Source organism: Scleropages formosus, chromosome 8, assembly GCF_900964775.1.
Source record: "Scleropages formosus chromosome 8, fSclFor1.1, whole genome shotgun sequence".
NCBI lineage: Eukaryota > Metazoa > Chordata > Actinopteri > Osteoglossiformes > Osteoglossidae > Scleropages > Scleropages formosus.
In genome coordinates this window covers 18,078,834-18,097,132 of record NC_041813.1, presented here as the reverse complement: position 1 = coordinate 18,097,132, position 18,299 = coordinate 18,078,834, and positions in this window count along the sequence as shown.

Sequence of the window (18,299 nt, the reverse complement as noted above, 5' to 3'; positions counted from 1 at the left end):
AATGCCCCCGACTGCTCAGGAACTTCAAACAAAGCTCAGTTTCCTTACAGTCCCCAACACTAAGGAAAGGGTGCATCCTGCTGGGTCTGCTCACTGCCTCGGTGTTCATAAATCAGTATTCCAAACGGCTCAACGCTACGATCCCCCTTTCTCCTAAGTTTCAAGCCAGTCTGAAAATTCTTTGACACTGTGTGTACATCATAACTTCAGTCTGCCAGTATTTTATTTTATATATTGTATATGTATATATATATTTTGACAGTATGTTTTTTTTGTTAAATCCAATAATATGTACCTTGGGGTTGGGTGTCTTCAAATTAACCCCCTAACTGTGTCAAAATACTTTGTGTAATAATATCTGCATCAGCTAAAAAAAATTGGATTTGTTTCAATATTCCATGACAGTATTCTCTCTTAAGCGTGGCTCCATCCAATGAGACAGAGATGCGAATGGAAGGAGCAGGCAAAGTGATTTCGGGGGAAATCTGGGAATCGGAATGCCAATTCAGTGTATGCAGGGTGTTTGGTACTGGGGAGGTCAGGTCACAAGGGATTCTGTTTGACACAACCCATTGGACAGCATTATTCCCACCCCGTGGTACTGCTGGGATAAAATCACTGTGTTTCCACCCACGTGCCGAGATTTAACCCTGACTGGTACAGTGGACTCCCTGAATAACGGGTCTGACCTCGAATGTTCTCTGTACCTGCAACTTATGAACGCTGTATGATGTAAATGTGAAATTATTGCCACAACAAATTATTCCTACAACAAATGCACAGTTAACCATTAAAACAAATAAATAACATGATGGAAAAAAAAAAAAAAACATTTTCTTTCTCAGTACAAAATGGTGAACTGCAGAAACCGAGAACTAAAAGGAGAAGAAAAATGTGATTGTGATGGGCTGTGATGAATTCCAGACTGCAACAGTGAAGACACTTTAATTAGATCAGCAAATATACAGCGTCAGACCAGGATGGCAAAATGGAAACTATAATTTGATGATAAAAACCTTACCCGCAGCTGATGAAGAGAAATGAGTAATCCTAAAACACATGTACGTGGACATTAAAGGAAAAGATCACCAATCGCAATACTCCAGTACAAAAGGTATTACAGCTACTGCATATTTTTTTACATTTTCATTTTAAAGCTCCTCCGAATTCCATATACTTCGCAACACATGTCAAATGTTTACTCATTTTTAACACAATTTAGATAAAAATGCCTCTCAGTGCAAACACAGTGAAGCACAATGAACAACACTGCCAAAACAGATAAACGTCTCAGTGAAGAAGGAATGATTGTTGAAGGACCAAAAAAAGCTTCAGAGGGTTCAGGACACAGGAGGGCTTAGGGCCCAAAATGAAAATATGGCTTGAGAAGGAAATGTCGTAACAGCAACATCTTGAATGCAGACGTTGCAGACAGAGCTGAACACCCCTGGTCCAAATTCAAAGCTTTTCTCCCCAGATAGGGAATTTATGTATTTAGACTTCAGGCCAAACTGATGCTCCCAGCCCTGACAAGCATTCTCAAAAAAGATTTACTTGAAACATTAATGATCCATGTTGTCTTTTGCTGTTCGACCAGGGTCCAGATCAGCAACCAGAAGGTCAGTGAAGGTTATGTAACGGAGGAGCCACAACAACTTTGTAAACACTTTACTGAGATACACAGATACGCCATTGCAGTGAAGTGACGTTCCGCATTTTCCATGGTGCCATTTCAAGTGGTGACCAACCACATGACTTTGGGAGGCTAGGAGATCGGAAAGATGTATGGACAAAAGCACAATTTGTCAGAAGGCACCCAAATAGCTCCCATCAATGATCCTACTTAATTGTAATTATTATTTATTCATGTAGCTTCTGCTTTCCTCCAAGGTGACTTTGAGTGTTAGGTTTATACAATAAGCTCCTTACTATGATTTACATGTATACAGCTGAGTATACAGCTTTTACAGGAACAATTTGGTGAAAGTGCTTTGCTGAAGGGTACTACAGCAGGAGCTGGGATTCAAATCCATGACCTTTGAGTCCAAGGCTACGGTTTAACCACTACACTCCATGCAGGCCACTACAACCTTCCTTTATTAACCAGACATGAACACGCACTTGGTTAGTCCAGACAAGTAAAACTATGCATTATTTACTATCAGTAAGAATCACCAATAAGAAATAATTAAGTCTAATGAGAAAGAAGCCAAGAAATTAAAGATAGATGTAGGTTTGTGATGAGTTCCATGAAGATGAGCTAAGGCACTAATTCAATCAGCAAATCTATCTGGATATGTTGGCGAAATGGAACCCATGTTTTGATGGGTGAAAACCTTATCAGAAATGAACCGCATAGCTCAGTCAGCTGAAAATGTGTGCGAGGACATTACTGGAAGAATGTAGAGAGCAAGCACCAACACCAGTCACCAACAGATGTTATACTTTTTATGAACACTTAAGGAACAGAAACCTGCGATGAGAATGAGGAAGAAGCTGTTTGAGTGCCACTTAAGCTTTCATTTGTCATTTCATCAGCATCCTCCCAGACACTGGATGACATGCACGTTTTGTACACGATCTGAACATGACGCACACAAAAAAGGGCAATCCTGCATAATGGAGGTGACGGTTCACTGTGAAGCTGGTGCTGAACAGAAAAATCATAGTGCATAATGCCTTACAGTCACAGTATGTCACTTAGTCCAGCTTTTGTTTAAATAGTCACACGCAATGTGGGGGTTCCAGAGCTGGGACTAAGAGTGTGGGAATCTTTACTTCCCACTGGATGATACTGATTTGTACCAGTCATGTGTTTGCTCCACCCTTAACATCAATGACAAAAACAGATGCCTTCCCACCAGCGCCAACCCTTGAGATGGATGGTTATCTACTGCTGTGGGGTTAGCCTTTCGACATGAAGAGAACACAGAGATCAAGTCTAGAGAGGTTTCCGCCTTACCCTCACACAATGCACTCATGCACGGAAGCGCTAGAGAAGTTTGTGACTGTTTTCCGTTAATTCCTCAGCAAATTCAGTGATCAGTTTGTGAAACCACGCTGGCAGTACTTATGAAGACTGTTCAGAGCATGTTAATGTGGGAGGGACCACACACTCCTCCCTAACACTCAGTAGATGTCAGGTTTGATGAGTGCCTTTTTGTCCCATATTCTTATGTTTGCCACACAGATTTACACCCTCACCCATCAGGGAGTCCGAACTTATGGTTTGGGTCAAATAAGGACATACATCCTAACCTGATGATTCCATGTCGATAGCAGGCCAATTCAGTGTCAATCTGAATTAAAAACAGTGTAGAAGACAGAGCAACACACAAGCATAAAACCTCAGGCATGCCAAAGAACCACAAAGCCAGAGCTCCCCTGCTGTTGTCTCCTGCCAGATTCATGTCAACATCTCTTTGGGGGGACAGCATCATGTCACAAGCATGTTGAATACATCAGGGTGACCTTCAACAGCCACCCCTGCTCCTCTTCCCACCAGTTCCTCTCCCCTCTATTGCGCAGCACATCTTAGGCGTCATTAATGCAAACCGCAGCCCATTACGTAAATGGCTTCAGCGTGTAGCCAGCTTTGTTTCTCATCACACAGGCAGAAATCTATACTCGCTAAAATATTTTACAAGCTGGAGGTAATGTGCGCTCACACCGATTATAAGCAGCTTGGAGAGTTCGGGCTGCCTGTGCCTTCGCCTAACTGGAAAAGAGCACCGGCCTCCCATCATGCCAGACATGCCATCCAATGAGTAGCAGAAGGAGAACCAGACATCTTGGCAGACATGTGGAAGCTTCTCACCAGACCTGTTAAGTAAAACACTACTTTCTTAGACAAGATCACAGGAATGAAAACAATCAGTGAAAAGTCTCTTTTGCGTGATGACACAGCTTTCAATTCTGCCACATTTCAATAGATGTAAAAAAAATGTAATGAGCACATGTCCTGGTGTTATTTTTGGAATTGGTACTGTTGATACCCCTAATAATGCAAATGACCTTCCTCCTCTACTTTCCTCAATACTGCCCCCATGCTACCAGATGAGGGTTAAGTACCTCCAAAGACACACCTCCTAGAGCAACCCACAATGTCAGTGAAATAGAGGGTGGCGGTTGGCATCACTGTGCCAGGGAAAGGAAAGCTGTAAGAAGGTGTATCCTTCTCTGCAAGAGTTGCACCCTGACATTCACAAAGAGTCCAGCTTTTTAATGAGGTACATAAATCAGTTTTATGATAATCCATTATTGCCGGCATTCTCCCCTAAGCCCATTCAGTTGTGGAAATTGAAGAGTCCCTGTCCTTTTTTATTTATTTTTTTTATTTTACAGTGAATGTATCACAATAAATAGTACCTTACAAAGTCATAAGTAGGAAATCACTGTTTTTCAGAATGATGGGGTAAAACACTAAATGCCTTTTAATGTATAGTACCGACGTGTGTTACTGGGGTGTGTCATGTTTGAGCAGGAAAGTGGGTTTATTGTAAATAGTGGAGAATTATAGGTAAAATGTAAAACTGTTATTCAACCGATGTGGGGGCTCAGAAGGAATATAAGGGGATGAGTGGCTGTTGGCCAGTGTGAGGAGAAGGAAAGCCTGAGAGGCACTAAGCAGACTGGGAAGGCTGGCTTGAGGTGCAGCCTCATTTCTTCGTGTTTGTACCTATACCTCTCGCTGTATGTCCGGCATTCCAAAAAACATTCCTAATGAACGGTATCCATGCGTCTCTTCTCGCCCCATCCGAACCCAGAGTGCAGTGCGCTACAGTATTTTTCCACATAAATGAGAAACTGAGCTAAAACCAATTACATTTACGAAGTGGTGAAAACAGTAACATAGCAAAGCCAAGATTTGTCAATCTGTTACAAAAGGAGACCAAATGGAGTCTCTCTGATTCGGGAGAAATAGCACAATACACAGTAACACAATAATCTGTCGGAGAGGAAGTTTGCAGAAGGGGACATACAGAGCTTTCTGTACTTGGAGTTCACACACCAGTTTACACCCAGACAGATTAACAGCATGTTTCTGCAATTGCTTACAAGTTTGGACAACACAACTGTGATGTTGTCTAAAACAGCCAAGAACCTCAACTACATTGAAAACGTGACCCTGGACTTCTCAATGCGCTACTTTAGCATTCAGAGCGTGTGCATTTCTTCGGTAGACCTAATTGATCCCCCTCAATCTCACATCACTCATCCCCATGTCCATTCTATGATCATTTCATTATTATGTTTATTTACTCATTTACCAGACAGCTTTCTTTAGGGGGGTGATTTTTATTCTATCAGTTTACAGTTTATAGCTTCATCATGGGTACTACAGCACGAGCCAAGATTTGAACCTGGATCCTTTGAGTGCAATGTGATAGCTCCAACAACCGTGCCACCGGCTGCCACTGTCTACCAGCACGTGCCGTCAAACCATTGTGGGCTCCAGTAAACACAGATATATCTAGCGTACTAGTCCTTAAAGGTACTGTGTGGCCATGAGAAGATCCAGTCACTTGTCATATACTGTTTCTTAAACCAAGATCAACGCATAACATCTAAGCATCAGATTATTTAATTGCTCTGGAAAGACCTAAAGATTTAATCAGAAATATTGCCAAGATTGTTCCATACTTTGTAATGCTCTGTTCATAGTTCTGTGTGTGGTTGTGCATGCACTGAGATACAGCGGTGCTGCTTTCAGCTGCAGATGTGGTCCTTCACAAGACTTTGGGGTGCAATTAGTCTCCTTGTAAACGGCACCGTGAAATAGCAGCGCTTTTGATTTTATCAAGAACTCCTAATGCAATAATAAAACTAATTACTACATGTCATAAAAATTACTTATTTTATTGTACTGCTCCACAATTAGATTTTCCTCCTTTTAGGAAAGGTCAGAGGTGCCCTTTTCAGCTGAAAGTGCTGACTGTGAATTTATTTTATCACCAGCCATACACAGATGGGGACTCAAGCATAAAAGGGAGTTTATCGACAAAAATGCTAATGGGTTTCATGCAAGGCCCACCTGATATCCATTGTACAAGAAAAATAATGAGAACCTTATTTATATTTCTACTGCTCTTTCTATTTCTACTGTATAATTACCAACACAGAATGAAAATACCTGTGTCATGCAGAAGTGCAACAAGAAACAGCATTTCCAAACGTATAACATGTCACCTTTAGGGAAGGTCTTACAGGTTGATTGATTGATTGATTGTATGAATGATAATGTTTGCATACAGTCTTAACTTTTGTCATCACCATTTTTCTAGAAAGCAACAGGTATTAAAGGATTCAGAGATGAACACAAAAAGTGCCCCGATAGTTTGGAACATAGCTTTTTAAGATGCAGTTAAATTCCAAACAAAGCATTTACTGAAACATTTACTGTACATACATTTTTTTTTTCTGAGGAAACAAGCAGAAAATGGTGTTAATATCTACTTGAACATGTCAGTTAATTTCATTATTTTCTTTTCTCAGCCTCAGAAGGCAATGCTGTAATTTGATTTGATTGTGATTTACAGACATCTGTTAAGCTGGTAATAAACCTGGACGGGGGCGGGAATTTAACAGTGACTTACGAGCCAGAGTTTTACATTTTTCATTGTGCAGTGTATGTGTGTGTATGTGTATTCTGAAAATCAGGTTTTCAAAAGCCCTGTTCTGCGTGTTCTGTGTTATCCAGGGATGTACTAAGTACATAGGTATCAAACCTTCAGTTCTTTTTCTGTATTTTTATATTTCCAATCACTACGTGCAGTGTGAGGTGTGCGCTGAGCACAGCAACACTGAGGAGTGAGGTTTCATATGTCCATCTGAGGAAAAGAGCGGTGGCCCAGCGGCCCACCCCCTCCTGCAGTATATCACCCAGAGCTGCGCTGAGCTCTGCGTATTGAACCCTGGCCAGCTGTGCCCTTGTTGGCAGGTGATGCTAATCGGGACCGAAAGCCCAAGGCAAGATAAAGGCAACACGGCAGAAGGCCGTATTAGGAAATAACCCAAAAGGGTAAATTACAGCTTTTATCCATTTTAGGTGCCTTTGGTTCATTTATTTTGCCCCTAATGTTTGGGGCTATGATTTGGGTGTCAGGAATCTAATGGGGAACAGAGCTGGATAAGATTTAGTTTTTATTTCGGAATTAACTTAATTTCATATCTCCTAATCTTTCCTCAAAGGAAAACCACCAGTGAGAACAGAGGACAATGCCTGTCCACGTCTCACATTCCGTCTTCAGGATTTTTATTCATTTTTCTGATGGCTTTCTTCAAAGTATCTTGCAATGATTTACCCATTTATAGAGCTGGCTGATTTTGTCAGTTCTGGGTAAGTAGCTTGATCACTGGCATAGCAGGAGTTAGAACTCTTTGCACCCAAGTATGAGTCCCAACCGCTACTACACCTGTTGTCAACTTTGCTGCAAGTCTGACATCCCTTGGTCTCAGGGAATTCCCTTTCTTCATGAAGACCACAACACTGGCCTCACCTTAACTAAGGCTGAATTACGGTATAATACACAAACTAGTCAGGCTACCGTTTAAACCTAAAACTGTAGTACTATGCATTCTATGAATTAGAATTACTTGCCATTTTTTGCATGAAAATTTTTTTATTTTTTTCCCCTCTTGCCAAACAACAAGGAAGCTTCACAATGTGAAATGACTCTGAGCTCTTGAAGGACCTGCTGTCCAGCAAAACTAATTCCACATAGATAATCTCATGATGATAAGCAAGCTGGTCCTCCACTGACTTGATTCTCACAGCTGTAAGACAGAAGCTCTATTTCACCAGGCCCATACTCATCCACAAGTGTCACCCAACATCTTCCAAAAGGCCTCACCTCTTCAAGCCTCCTCAATTCCCTCACTGAAAGAGTGGCTTTCATCGAAAGCTGAAAAGTGCCCCCTCCCCAGCTCAACATGTATTTTGGCATTTACACCCCAGGAACACAAATCTGTGTGCCACATGTGGTGAGTACATGGGAGTAAAAAGCAAGGGAAAATCGCAGAATAATGCTAGGAGTGACGGTTGAGAAAGGAGGGGGTGAACTTGTCAGTCCATACCTTTCCAAACACTACACCACATATTGTTTCTAACTCCCCAGTGACGTCATTAATCTTCGGGCCCTACTGTTCTGACAGTCTGTAATTGAGAGGGCAGGGAAAACCAGCGTCTTTGGGCTTTGATGGAGAGCTGGTGCAAAAATCACACTGGGGCAGCAACCTCTCAGGGGCCACCACATATGTCACAGCCACCAGTGGCTTCCAGTCATCTAGATAAGCAACTTTTCTTTATGTACAACCTGGTGGCTCCTTATATGAACCTGTCATGCTCTAAATGAAACCCAGTGTGAAGCACTGACCACTTTGCTTCCAAACAGAATCTCCTGAGGAAGCGCATGTTCATATCACATGTAAGCGATGGGATAGGATCACCCACGTCATTATAAACCTTGGCAGTAGGCTTTCAGTGAGCAAAGCCCCTGCTGCTAATTGCATGGTCGCTCTTATTCAGTCATGCTACACGTCAATTTGTTTTGATAATAAATCAGTAATTTGCGTGCAAACTTTGCATGCAGGTCCACATTTTGTTTACACTTATTTGGAATTAATTCAGAGTATTTCTTGTGTGCTCAACAGCATGGTGTTGATTCTGTCTAGTCTCTTTCAGCTCTCCTTCTAGTGTATGACCAATTACTTCATATTATAATTTTGAGATCCTAGATAATGCCTTTTTTTTGAAAGAAAAATATATTTGCAGAGAGAAGAGTGAACATGTAAACTGCTGGGCATGAGTCTTTCCGATGGTAGCAGGTCTGTGATGTAGGCAATATAAATGGGACACTGTTACACTCTGACAGTCACCAGATCCAGTATCCAGATGGTAGCTTTTTTCCTCGTGGACAACTGTTTATAAACTGTGAGCTTGTAACCTCTAGGCCATCCTAAGCCACCGGCAAACTGCACACATATTCGTATGCACAGCTGTATTTGTCATTAACTAGCCCATATATACTCAGTTGGTGGAACTAATGGGCCATGTTTCAGCAATCCAGTTAGTGAATCTCCCTTTTCTTCTCACAAAGACAAGGAGAAATCAGCTTCACGGATGAGCATTGCACAGTTTTTTTTTTCTCTCCAGCTCACTCGTTTCCATTCCATGTTTACAGTGTAAGTTAGCAATGCATGCCATGGCTCTGTCTTCAATTACAGGCATACGCATTTCAGTCGTGCTTCATTCTGCTGATCGGAGAAACATCCGTTGGCATGAATTAGAGGAACCAGCATAAGACTGTGCCATCAGAGGTCATTAGAACGGTAACCTCGTTTATAATACCAGCATCGTTTAATTACAGAAATACTACACTGATTCGGGTCCCTGCTTTCAGCAAAAAAAACTGTTTATGTATTAATCTGAGAACCACGGCCTTATTTATGTACTGATTAATTACAGATGATGAATAGTCATGACTCAGTGATCACAATGTAACACCAACATACACATCCTTGACAAATTGTTTGACAGCCCTTGCGGCATTTCGTCTTCCAGCCCTATTTAGGACAGCTGTTTTGCTTATACTCTAGAAACAACAATCAGGAATGTTGTTTAAGTCAGCCATACAAGTCAGCAGCTAAATGTTAATCGCTAACTGAGACACTAGTATATGAATGAAAAGGAGGAAAAGCAGATTACTGGCCACATATGCTACTAAATCACTGATTGTTGACATGACCCTAGTCAGGCCTTGGATATAGATTCTGATTGGTGTTAAATATAAATGAACCAATTTAGACTCATTTATCAGCCTAAGAGTCTTTATTGCCTTTACCAGTCAATTGTAACCATAATTTAACTGTGCAATTTCATTAATTTCTAATAAGTACGTTTCATGGAGCACTAAGATTTTACTGGGGAATTTAAAAATAGAGGCTCACATGTATCAAATAAATACAAACAAATTCTTAACTTTTACATCCATACCTCCAACCCTTCCCTTGGGCACTGAGAGACATCCAATTCTTTCTAATTAAGTCATATAGGACATTTTTTCAGGGGGGTTATGCAAGCAACCTCTGATCACCATAATACAGCAATCATGTTTCACAATTAAGAGGTTTCCCCCAGATAAGCTTTTTATTATTGTTATCAAACAATTATTCACTTCAACACCCTAACAATCCATTCCACGCAATGGAGTTTCTCCTCTGGACTTACTGACATTATTAGGTTAAGACTGCCCCTTGTCCCCTTGCTCAATTGCACATCACTTTGGAGAAATGCATCTGGCAAATGCATAAATACAATTTAAATGTCAATAGCAGGGCTAAAACTATGGCATCAAAAAGCAAACATGAACCATAAATATGCCCCTAGCACAGAGAATTGGCCTGTGAAGTCCATTTTAATTTCAATTTAATTAAACATCAGTTTGTACATCCATGAAAGGTAGAGGTAACAGAAAACACCTGTGGCCTTTCACTATACAATTACATTAAGGTTGGCTTGTGGACATATGGCTACATTAGGTGTATGAACGACAGATTCAAAAGTAGTCTCAATAGGGATAATTCTCCAAGGAGTAAGGAGGACTGACACTGTGATGGTTGGAATGGAAAGAAACGTTTGCTGAATGCAGAAGACAGGATCCCAAGCCATAGATGACCATCATCATAGGCTCAGTTTGCTTCACTTTGTCTAAGTTACCATGAATTCTCTTTCTTTCATAATTGCCACCCACTGTTGCCTTTATATAACATCTTTATGAGAAATCGTAATGAAGAAAATTCTTCCAAAGACTGCTTGTAAAGACTCCATGAAGGACCACAGAGAGGTGTTTTGAACATTTGATCACTTAAAAACTTGAGAACCCATTTAGGCACCTTTTTTTGAGTTAATTAACCTCAACAGGTGTTATAGGTGTTCCATTTAAACACTTGTTGATGTGGCTGCTTTACAAGCTTGGGTGTCAACACCATCACCTCATAAATTCACACTAACGTTGAGAGGGTGATGGATTTACAGTTTTAAGGGGGATTCTGGAGGAAATGTGTTGGAGACTATTGCAAGGACAACTGAAAAGAGAAATCTATACTTTTGAGGAGAGTGATCCTTTCTAAACACCAAAACACACCTGTTCAAACTTCACTAAACTCAGTTGTTGCCCCTGGCTATTTACAGACAGTGAGAGTAGAAGTACGAAAAGGCCAACCCCATCCCCTCTTATTCAGACTCCTTAACACCTCCCAAAGGCTGAAATCAATTGAACTTGACAAGAGTTATCTTAGGGGTCAGTAAACTGCACTGCAGATGTTGTAGTCTTTCATATATAAGTGGTACCGTCTGGATATGTATTGTTCAGCATGGTGTCATAGATCTGAGGGAAGCTGGCTTGAGGGCAACGTTGAGGTACAATGAAAAGAAACCATGCTGGTGTCAAGTGTATGTCCATTGTCCATCTGTTACAACGCGCTCCCTGCAGGCGAGATGAAACTAACTGAGCACCAGCTGGCCTAGGCACTCATGGAAGAGCCAGCTAATTAGCTGGCCTACTATACATGGCAGGAGATGAAGGACATCGTTCACACCTGTTAGCTCAATGTTAAACTTACATTATTCCTTCTTTTGGTAAAGTCAGAGGTTACAAAGCTAAGACATCTTCCACACTCCAGGAACTATTCTATCCATGCAGCTTATTCTGTTATCTAGAATGACAGATTATCGTACATCTTAAATCTAGAGCACAGAAAATCCATAATCAGGCTTTCTCTTAAATGAGAATGTTATTTTTCCTTATTTAGGTGCACAGGTGGCAGATGTGAATATAACAAAAGTGATGCAGACACATGATGAAGTCAACATTCCAAAATGGAAATCAATACAAAACATAACATAAATGGCTACAGCAAGAAGCTGTATGACCCTAGGTGACTGAAGACACATCTATTTCTCTATTTTTAGATTTAGCAGCATTTTATCTATTTTTGACAGGTTAATGCCATGAAATTCTCTGTATAAAGGTTGAAAAATTGCAGGAAGCACAAGGGTTCCAGCTGTGATCACACTACAATTTACCTTGATGTATACTGTTGTATAGTGAAGTTTGTCACAAGTTGCTGACAGCCCCATGGGAGGGCTGAGGATTGCCTCATTGCCCAAACCTCCCTAAAACTGGCACTTTATGTTGGCTTTTCCCTTGCTATCATGTGTCAATCATTGCCTGAAGAGCAACTGTAATACTTACATTATGTCTTGAGGATTTTGTAAAGGGAATTTATAGGCAGCTCTAACACAGTGGGTTGTAAATCACATAAAAATTCCAGAATGCACTTCCTTCCCTGCTATGTCCACCCTCCTGCCCCGTGGTTCATCTTTTCCCAGCTGACGATGACCTGACAGGAGGTTCATCAGCTTTTTCCAGATCACCATCTGGGTCTCCTTCCTTAGGTTGCAAACCAAAGAGACACACAGCAATACATACATAAAGCAGCTATACCATTACACTGTCCTGGATACATTACCAAAGTAAGAAGTTGATGCGTTTAATTAAAAGGGTGTGAAAGTCTGCAGAAACTTGTTTCTTTTTGCCTGTGAATGAACATGTTTTATTATATATTATATAATACTGGAAATAGAAGCATATTCAGGACTTGGTCGAATGGAACAAGGTTGTTTGCTATTACGTGGTTCCTGCCCGTGGGTCCTGCTCCCCTAGAACAGCACCTTGCAATGTATGCTGGTCCAGAGGAGAGCCTTTTAAAGCCAGTGAATAAAAGCTTTGACATCCCCTCCAGCACCCCATCCCCACATCCCTCTCCCCTCCTCTCTTGTTTTCTGCCAGAACAGATCTGGATGCTTTGAGCACAATTAAGCACTGAGTGATGAAATTATATCTCCAGGACCGGTAAATGGAACAGAAGGTGGTAGGGGTCAGACAGAGGGAGTCCATTCCGCCTCCCTCTGGGGCCTTGGTAAATTCTATTAGACACAGACTGGTCATAATAGCCATGCTTTCTTACATCTCCCTCGCTTCCTACCCATACTCTACCTTTCTTCAGTACCATACAGTTAATGTTGTACAAGAAGAAGGCTGCAGAAGCTAACAATGACTATTGCATAAGATCATCAACCATGATTTTGCATTTGATTTCTGATTAGCTACTAAAGGGATACAATGATGTGGTTGGAGTAATTTCCGGGAGTTGTTCTTCTACCCGGTAGGGGGGCGCAGTGGCGCAGTGGGTTGGACCACAGTCCTGCTCTCTGGTGGGTCTGGGGTTCAAGTCCTGCTTGGGGTGCCTTGCGGCGGACTGGCGTCCCATCCTGGGTGTGTCCCCTCCCCCTCCAGCCTTACGCCCTGTGTTGCTGGGTAGGCTCCGGTTCCCCCGTGACCCCGTATGGGACAAGCGGTTCAGGAAGTGTGTGTGTGTGTGTGTGTTCTTCTACCCCATCTGCCTTTGGGTGTAAGGCATTTTCCCCATCTGTTGCAAAAACACTCAATGAATGAGGAGATTGTGGTGGATGAAGAAGTCAGCAGCGGGCAGGTTCAAAGAGAAGCTGGAAGAACATCATGTCTCATGATGTGTGTAGTGCCACTTGTTAATCCTGTTGTGTTTCAGAACAAATATTCATCTTTGTGAGATGTTCAGGTCTGAATTGCCACTATCAGCACATTGCAAACAGGAGACCTTAGGCTTTATTGTCACAGACTATCCCAGCACCCTATAGAACATTTTAAACACATTCCACATTGTGGAAAAATACAGTCAGTGTATTGCTTGATCTAGTACTTCTCTTGTGAAGATGTGTTACTTCTGAATTACAGAAGACAAACCAACCACCAGATTTAATTTCAGAACTATATACTGAATAATCTATCTTCAAGATAGTCAAAAAGCCCAAAAGTAGAATGTAGTTGTTGAGTAATAGGATCAGAAGTCTTCCTTCAAATATGTTAATAGGGACTTGAACCATTTATGACTTCCTATCTGTTTACATAATCAACAGGTCCAGTAGATAATTCTTTGTTAGAAATATGAAGTGTTTATACACATGCTCCAAGAATTTAAAGTTGAAAAACCTGATGTGAATTCCACTTAGCTTGTAAAGATAAAGGCATACAACAAGCAGAGAAAGAAATTATGAGTAGCTAAAAATTCTTACTGAATATCTGGTGTCACTAACAGCTACAGTATGCATTGATCATAAGGCAATACTGTTAAGAACACACTTGTAGCAGCAAGACTGCAAATATATATTGCTCAGAGAGTCAGCTTAATAATGATTGTGGAGTTACATGACAAAGTCAAAGAAATCTAAGACTGGTTGGTAAAGCTGGGCTGTGATTTTGCCATCCCCCTGGGGAGCCAAAAGAGTCTTGAAGGATACGGTCAAAGGTTTGAAGAGGGGCTGCCAAATATATGGCATCTGATGATGGCATGGAGACATTGTGTTAACAAGACAGTATCTACTATCATCTACTGGAGTTACCTGTACCCGAAGAACAATGACATTGTTTTTATAGATCATGACACAGTATGGATTTAACTAGAACTACTTTGAACCTCCTTCCTTGGTTTTTGGGACTTCACAGAGAAAGATACCAGGAAAAGTATGCAATATTAACAAAATAATGATTAACAAAAAGGAAGATAAATAAATTAGGGATAAATTTGATATCTCCAGCAGAAGCTGTTGGGTAGCAGGGTGATTAATAACTGTTGAGTGCTAAACGCTCAATTTTTTGTTTCAAGGAAAAGAAACTAGGGGTGCATAGGGTTTGCGTTAGGGTGGTGTGAGAAGGTAAGCTGGGTTGGACAGGATAGTGTATCTGGGTGAGGGAACTCAGACCAGATGAAGGATGAATGGCCCAGGCATAATGGGAACCTAATGGAAGGCTAATAGACTATGCTTTCAGAGAACCAAGAATGATGGCTGAGCAACAAAGCAATAGAAGATGACAAAGAACCCACTACAGATTTTCTGGCTTGCCCAATGGATGGATAGAGATACGTGGTTCAATACCAGCTTCTTGAGTTCATTTTCACAGGAGGACATTAGTTTAAGTCCACTAATCCATACATCCATAATCCATAGAGTATTAAAACAAATTTTAGAGGCTGGACTAACAGGGACAGAGAGTGCTAGAGGTGATTTTGATTTTCTTTCATCTGAAGTCTTGACAACAAAATGGCATCCATTATGTGGGTACAAAATGCAAGTATAATTACAATATCCCAATTACACAAAGACCTTTAGTACTTTAGTAAGGGGGCTTTCAGCTTCTGGTATGGAGTAGTAACTCCCAAGCAACAAGACTGGGAAGGTTATTTTCCAATTTTTCTCTGTCCAATTTTTGGTTATTCTGTGCAACGTTTATTTTTGTACAATCCCCAAGACTCGCCAGGAAGCATCAAAGAAAGGAAGGGTGTGATATTTCAACAAACGATCATTTCAGAAGAACATTTTGCAGTTTCAGAGTGAGAGACAGAGATACAAGAGAGCCAGCATGGAAGGGAAGCGCATTTCACTGTAGGATGTCAGTTGCCCGCAAGTTGAATGCCTGCAAAACAACTAACAGCGTCACACCCCCTGCAGTCCTTCCTCCTCCACCCATAAATAACTGAGCTGAACCATGTCAAAATTCATTTCTTTGGGCAGATATGTGAACACTTTTCATACATGGCATAGCAATGACATGTGAGTGTACATTTTCTCATTTGCGGTGGACATACTGCATGAAAAACATCTGTGCTATTAATCACAGCGGCCAGAGCTGCCACTTGCTGAAGGAATTGCTCCTGAAAATCTTACAAGATCACAGGAAGGGCAAGGGTGTACCAGTCAGTTTTCATCAAGAAAGACTAATATTGCGACCGATGGAAATTCCATCCTGGAAAATTTCTGGACAATCTTGTTAAGCATGCCCTGCGACTCACAGATTTCAGTTGTACTGCAGATCATGAGAGAGTTCAGGCCATGCCAGAACAATATGCAGTGTCATGCTGATATTGTGAGGTTGATTAAATTCAAAAACACTATTTGGATGGGAATTTTTTTTATACTTGCAAACGGAGCGTTAAATATGTGTAACACAACATGGCTAGCTCCACAACCTCTTAATGTCAATTCTCAACTGATTAATTACATAAACACATGTAATGTTCATCATGTGGTAACTTTGCTTTACTATATATGCAATCAATAAAAGCATAATAAAGAGAAATGCCTACTTTTATTTGCTGAAAAAGTTCTAGAAAAGTCCTAGATATGGCCAAAATCTATAAAAAATACATTGTAGGACTATTAACATTTTATTAATGTTGAGCTATATTAAAATTAGAACAAATTTAAAATGACCAAAAATAAAAAATGTTGTCTTCTCTTACCAAATGCAGATAATTGACTGATTAAACACATATACATGTGCAACATTTGTCATCTTGTTCTAGATTGCCAGTTCCCAGCAATATCAGACACGAACTGTAAACACAGTGGACAAGAGTGACATTAATCTAGTCACACACTCCTGCTTTGTTTGGGTGCTTTCTACTACCAGCTAACAGTTATATATAAGGGAAAAAAATCTAAATAAAGCCAGGGACGTTTGTATGTTCAAAAATTCATAACCTGAATGTTCGTAACATGAGGACCCACTGTATTTACAAATGCAGTGCAAATCCTGCACATCTGGCAAACAATACCTTGGCCATATATCATCACAGGCAGTTATTTCTGACAATAGCCATAGAGTTGTATCTTCACTGTGAATTGCTAAGCCTCTTTGGAGTTCACACAATGCTCTTAGTGCTTAAATTGCAATTGAGGAAACATGAAACTTGCATCCTGGTGCCTTATCAATACCACACACATCTGCTTCCACATTTGCAGGAAGGTTTTTCATATAAACTGGTTGTTGTTGTTGGGACGTTCCTGCTGCTATTCTAACCCAGGCTAGAACCTGACTCCGGAGGGCAGCCTTATTCTCACACCATCCTTTAGGCATGTTCCTTATTTATTATGCACTCACAATTGAGAAAGAAAGACTTAAAGGGTACAAAATCGAGTTTGTCTCCATAGCAGAATGCCCCGAGCAAACATCAGTTATTGAATCCTTCATCTCTACCTTTGCTCCATTCAAATATACTAACCTCTAAAACAAAAAAGTGTTTTGACCCTAAGCTTGTCGCCTGTTATTTTATTAAACAAAACAGAGTGAGATAATGTATTTTGGAGGACAAGTTGCCATGACATTTAACTGGAAATAGAGACCCCCAGAATACAACATAATATTATTATTTCATCTCTTGTGCCTCCTTGTTTTTCTCTAGTGCAGCTTCAAACCCTCTAGCCTCTCATGAACTGAAACACATTTAACGTGCCATTTCAGCAGCAGCAGCACCATATTAAGGGAAACGGAACAAGTCGAATCATTTAATATTTCTGCTATGCATATATGTACATTTGCAATCCAGCGCACATCTGTAGTTGCAAAGATACTGGGAAAAAGTCCAAGGAATAATAAACAAGCATAGTAAATTGCTTTATAGGTCCCCTTGATGAATTACAGCAACTGTGTTCTTTCAAAACATGGAAAATATTAACAGGCATGACTTTTTAATTTGCACTGACATTTTAACACCTTATTGCATGTTCCTTTAAAAATCAATTTCCAGCATTAAATAGTGTGAACATTAGTTTTAATTTCTCTGCTTTAAGAACAGGCCTCTGCACAGTGTTGATTGCAGACATCTTTGTAGCTACTGCATTACACTATAAAACACAGATGTCTGAAGTAAGAAAAAAATCTTGGTGGTATTCTCGGAGATATTTTTCCTGCTATGATGCTTAAGTTTCTTGCTTGTGTGTTCACTGCTGTCAAACTAGCTCTTTACACTGGGACAGCTCTTCCACTGCTAAAACACAGTGCCTTGCAAAAGTATTCAAGCCTCTTGAAAATTAGCACAATTTTCTGGATTTCAAAAGAAACTTACTGTCACACCCATGGTCTCGCGCATGATGCCCACACTTGTCACTGATCAGAGAGGACAGGTATAAAGGGGCCGTGCCTGCACACCTGCTCATGGAACCTCTTCCAGAGCAACCACATCTCCAATGTGTCTGCGATACTAGCGATTTCCTTCGTCCCTCTCCCTCATTCCTGCTTTCTGGCTTTTGACCCTCACTGTACACCTCCAACCATGTCTCTTGCCTCGTCCTACTGAACAGCATCTTCGAATCAAATGACCCACACTTGTCCACAACAACAGTTTTTGCCTGCTCCTTTGGT